Below are 5,988 nucleotides of genomic sequence, written 5' to 3'. Positions count from 1 at the left end.
GATATTCTTACCAAAGCGGTTTCAAGTCAAGTCTTCTTGAAGTTTTTGGGAAGGTTGGGCATGTGAGATATCTATGCACCAACTTGAGGGGGAGTGTTGCAATATTAGATTGTTTCTAATATTGAACTGATTCTTTCCTAAAACTATTCTTTCCTAAACTGATTCTTTCCTATCCTATAGCTTTCATGTAGCTGTTTCCTTTCCTGTAGCTTTATGCATTTGGCACACAACTATATACATACCTATATAGTTTTATGTGAATACAATGAATTGAAAATATTCCTCTAAATTTCAGTTTTACAACACAAAATTTATGTAGAAGGCAAAATTGAAGTATTTGCAATGTTGTGGGTAATGTGATTTACACAAAATTTGTGGGTTGCGCATGAATTGATCTACGAGAGGTTCTTTAAGACGTTGTTCCAGGCAACTGCTTTTCTAATTGTTTAGTCTAATTTGTATAATATTAACAAGGTAATGCATTATACTAACAATTAACAATTAGAAGTAAGTGGTGAGAAATATCGGTAATTAAAATATGTATATTCTTTCTCAAAATTATAATCTTATAAATAGATAGTTTCTGCATACATAGTTTGAAGATGCAAATGATGCTGCTACAATACTCTTCTTCATCAATATTGAATGTGATTTACCACAAGTTTTGCAAGGTCTTCCTACTGCTACAAAATCTAGATTTAGAAATGTGTCTCCTATTGTATTGTTCATGAAATAGAAGCAATATATAATATTTGGCTTTGGGTAACCTTTTAACTCCATGAAAACAAATCACAAAAGCTAACAGTAGCTTCATCCACCATGTTGATGTATCTTCTTTGCCACGCTTTCCTTGCAAAAATAAGAGCAAACAATCCCCAAAATCCAACAGCAAAGGAAGCCATACAGCTAACATACCAATACTAGGGATCCTCTGTTCCCTCTTCAACTTTATCATTCTCATTTTTTATAGCTAGAATGATGCTTACTGATCTTGGGCATCTGCTACCAAGTGGAAAGCCACAAAGGTAGGGGTTTCCATAGAAATGGGCAACATCAAATGTGGAGAACTGACCATCCATTGGAATCTTGCCACAAAGCTTGTTGTTAGAGACAATTAAAACAACTAAGAAGTGAAGTCCTTGCATTTCAATTGGAATCTTGCCTTGTAGATTATTATAGGAAAGATCCAGTGATTCTATTAGCTCTAGCATTCCCAATGTATGGTGAATTTCTCTACTTAGATTGTTTCTAGAGATATTGAGGATTTTTACACCATTAAGTGCACTAATTGCTGAAGGAATCATACCTGACAGCTGATTTCCAAAGAGGTCAATATATGTTATAAGTAACAAAATAGAGTACACATATACCAACCTATTTTCTTTGTTGGTGATTGAGATTTCTTCCTTGTAATAGGTAGGTGTGCCATTTTTAGATTATAATGTTGAGCTTCCAACTTCAGCCATTCCTATGGCTAACTTCTCTAGCTCCAGTGGAATGAACCCTCGCAAATTGTTTTGTGACAAATCTGAAACGTGAAGATGACTAAGATTGGCCAATTGAGGTGGAATACATCCTGTAAACATGTTTTTCCTCAATACAAGTATCATCAGTAGAGACAATTTTGATAGCCAAGGTGGAAACTTTTCAGACAAGAAATTAGTTCCAGCATCTAAGATCTATAAATTAGAATAGTTGGAAAGACTCTGTGGCAATTTTCCCCTTAGCATGTTGTCATTTAGATGCAGTGTCTGGAGTTCGTACAGCCTTCCCATTATGAATGGTATCTCCCCTTCCAAACAAATATTTTCTAGGTTAAATCTTGTTAAAACTAAACAATTGGTTATGCTGGATGGTATCTTTCCAGATAATTTGTTATTTGAGAGACCTAAAACTAGGATTTTAGGAACGAGCATGCCAATTTGGCCTAGGATAACCCCGATAAAGCCATTGTGAGAAAGGTCCAAAATTTGTAGGGATAGGGAGGGCAAGGGAAGAGGACCACTCAACCTGTTATTATTCAAATCTAGGGTTAACAATGTTGTATTCAAAATTAGAGGAAGAAGGCCTTGTAAGTTATTGTATGATAAATTAAGATTGTTGCCAATTTTGAGATCCCAAAGCCAGGATGGGATGCTTCCAACAAGACAGTTGTTAGAGAGATCCAAACCCAATAACCTATACTGTGTTGAGAGAAATATAGGGATTTAACCTCAATGTTACAAGAAGCCAAACCTAATACTTGAAACTAGATTTTGGGTACCCAATGAGTGTTGAGATAAATAGTCAAGTGATTGTAGGATAAATAAAGGCGAACAAGGTTGAAGGAATTGTTAAAAATCTGAAGAGAGAAATTTCCTTGTAGACTGTTAGAATTGAGATCAATTAGTTGTATGTGTGAGAGATGTAGGAATGGCACCGTTTAACTGATTAGATTGCAGATAATGTTTAAGGAGTGGTGTATGTCCATCAGACCAGTAAGGTATGTTGCCAATTAATTGATTGTAGGACAGATAGAAAGCTGATGAAGTGAGGGAGGAATTTGTCCTGTCAAAAAGTTATTTCAGAGTATGAGTTTCCCAAGGAGAGTTAGATTGCCAATAGAGGCAGGAATGGGCCCATTAATTTTTGTCTCTACAACCATAAGAAGTGTGAGCGAGGATAAATTTCCAACGAAAGGTGGTATATTTCTTCTTATATTCCACCCTGATAGAGTAAATAGAGTTAGGTGTGACCACTCGCTGTCTAAAATTTCATTGATATCTCCACTTAGGAATTCATTGTGAGCCATTCACAGGTATTTCAAATGAGGCAAATTTGAGAGAGTGAAGGGGAATGGACCACTCAAATTGCAGCTATCAAAACTAAGTGATTCTAAACTAGTCATGTTTCCTAACCACACAGGAAGCGGGGATGAAAAGTTGTTGCCATGAAAGTCAAGATGTGTGAGGGATGTGAGGTTAAGAATAGCAGTGGGAATTGGGCTTGAAATTTGGTAGTTACTCATGTCAAGGATTTGCAAATTATGAAGTGTAAAGATGTAATTAGGGTCACATACTTCACCGATAAATATTGTAAATTTGGCAGACTCTATGCCCACTCTAAACTCGACCAACATTTGAATTCATTCTTCTATTATGGAAATATTCAAATATTGGAGGTTGGAGAGATTCCCCATTCCCCAGCTGCAATGGAATCTCACCTTGAAAATAATTGTTGCCCATGTCGAGATGCTTGAGTTCTCTGAGTGCTAATATACCTGGATCCAAAACACCAAAGAAGTAATCAAGCTATAATCTCATGGAGTTTGCACTAAATTTATTGTGTACAACTTTTGAAGGAGTGAATTGAGTAAATATTTGCAACATAGATTCTTTGAATCACAAGCTGACTCATCATGGGAATGATAAAAGTAAGGAGTTCAGAGTACCCCAATTGTTAATATACATGATTTCCTAAAAGAGAAGAAGTGTGTAATATGTATCCCAAAGAATGTAGGGCTAAAGATTAATCTCTATTAGTTGACTATCAAATCATTTCAAATATCCTATCTTTTTTAAAATTAAATGTTTGACCTCATTATTATAGACATGGTTATCCTTTCTACAAATTGCAACATTGACTAAATTTCAAAAAAATGAAAACACAATAAATTTTTTTTGAAATTTTCAGCATTTGATCTTCATGATTTGTATATTTTGTGATCGAAAACAACAGAATTTTTGAAAAAAATTTGCTATATTTTCATAAATCTGAAAGAAAATCATGTTTAACTTTTTTTTTTTTGGGTCTTTGGTGCACTTTGTTTGGAGATTAGCCAGCACCATAATCATATTGATGTGAAAATCTAATGATTTTAACTAGAATCAGTTTTTAACAATAATTGCTCAAAAAAACTTCAAAATACCTATAGGTATAACATGAGTGAAAGCATTGGAGCTCATATCCAGATATTCCAATTGCTTTAACTCTAACAAAAGAGTGAGAGTGTGACTTAGATGCATTTTTAAGGATCAAATTTGAGAGGTGCAGTTGGGTCACATGAGATGTGAGATTGAAAGAGTGAGAGTGTGACTTAGATGCATTTTTTAAGGATCAAAATTGAGAGGTGCAGTTGGGTGACATGAGATGTGAGATTGTTGCATTCAACCATAGTTGCCAGAAACATGACGGGGAGGGCTCATTTCGTGTTTCAATAGACGAACGGTTTCCCGTAACAAAATTAGCATTTTCATCAATCTTTAAAAAAATAAAATGATCTTCATACTATTTTTTAAATTCAAAATATTATAGGATCAGTTTCAGTTAGACTGAAGTTTATTATTATGATTTTTTTTAATGGTTTTTCAAAATATCATAGGATCAATTTCAGTTGGACTAAAGTTTTATTATTATATGCTATAGATATTCCTCTTTTGAGGTTGAGTTAACAATTAGTTTAAAAGTTAATAATGAATACTGATAATTTTTTATTATGAAGTTAAAGTTAAAAATAGTAGTTTAACAGTTAGTTAAATATAAATAATATAGATATTAAATTTGAACTTAAAAAATTTGTGTTGGAAATAAATTAACTAAAATTATATATATATATATATATATATATATATATATATATATATATATATATATATATATATATATATATATATATATATAGACACACACATTTCTTTTACGCAATCTTTAAAAGTTCCATTTCTCGTGACATTACTGTTGTAGTCGCATTTCTCATTTCTGATACCTATGCATTCAACTCCATTCCATTCACAACAATTAAACCCCTTCCATGAAGGAAATAAACCTCCAACCCTAGCATTGAAGTTTACCAGAATAAACCTTTCCTGAGGTAGGCATTGAATATTGTTACAGTTGCAACATATGATAGCACTGCTCCAGCTCATCAAAAGCAACACCCATGCGTATTTATCCATCCTAACAATTTCCAATCAGTTGCCAAATATAAAAAACATTGAATGAAAGGAATGATAAAATAAGATAATTTTAAATGTAGAAACTACACCATACTAGAAAATAGAAGATTGACATCGGTTGTGCATCGAGCAACAAGAGATGGGAGTTTATAATGGGATTGCAATGTTTTTAAAATACAAAGGAATACATGAGTACTGAAAATTCCAAGAAAGTGAGAAGATGGCAATTTTTTTCCAACACAATGAAAAAGCCTTCTTGATGGTAAGCAAATAACTTTATCTTGTATGTTGTACAACTATTTTAGAATTGAGCATAAGTTTCAAAAGCAAAGAACCAAATTCAAATGAAAGAGTGTGGATAGGTTCAATAGACAAAAGACATTGCTAATTGTTCTTTAGATGTATAGATTTATTCTCTAGAAAAGATCCACAATTATCATGGTATCAAAGCTTAACTAGAGAAAAATTAGAATTCAGAATTGTTCTTTGCCTTATAGAAATCAAACTCTATCCAAATCAAAATAGTGAACAAAATCAAAGTAGAAGATCAATTGGAAGGGGCTGTAAACTTCTCCTCATAGAGAAATTTGAATTATATGATTACTTGAAGAACTCAAATTAGAGTCTTTTATAGAAAAGGACATTAAGATTCTTGAAGAAGAATTAGAAAAAATAACTTGGAAAAGACAAAACAATAAAGCTAAGAAGATCATAATTGATGTTGTAAGAGATCACACACTCTTGTCCATAGAAAGATTGAAAATGGCATATGAAGTGTTTAAAACTATAAAAGATATATTTGAAATAAATAATGCAAGAAGGATATTGCCATTACAACATGAACTCTTGAATATAAAAATAAACAAAGGAGAGTCAATGACAAATTATTTTTTTAGAATCTCTGAGATAAGAGACCAACTTGCCACTATTGGAAACAATGCAGATGATGAGGAACTTACTCTAATTTCTCTAAGAGGCCTACCCATATCATGGGAACCTTTCAATCAATGTGTAATTCATCCCTATCTTCCAAAGTTTGATCAACTCAAGAATG

The 5,988-nt window shown here is 32.8% G+C and overlaps 1 pseudogene; it reads right to left on the bottom strand.

Annotated features, from left to right (window-relative positions):
- Positions 1–770: 770 nt before the first annotated feature.
- Positions 771–4,934, bottom strand: LOC149543771 (uncharacterized; annotated as a pseudogene).
- Between the last annotated feature and the right edge of the window lie 1,054 nt (positions 4,935–5,988).

Source organism: Cupressus sempervirens, chromosome 8 (genome assembly GCF_028749045.1).
Source record: "Cupressus sempervirens isolate cs-2001-9-10 chromosome 8, ASM2874904v1, whole genome shotgun sequence".
NCBI classification, from domain to species: Eukaryota; Viridiplantae; Streptophyta; class Pinopsida; order Cupressales; family Cupressaceae; genus Cupressus; species Cupressus sempervirens.
The sequence above is the reverse complement of the archived record's forward strand: the minus strand, read 5'-3'. Positions and strand labels throughout refer to the sequence as shown.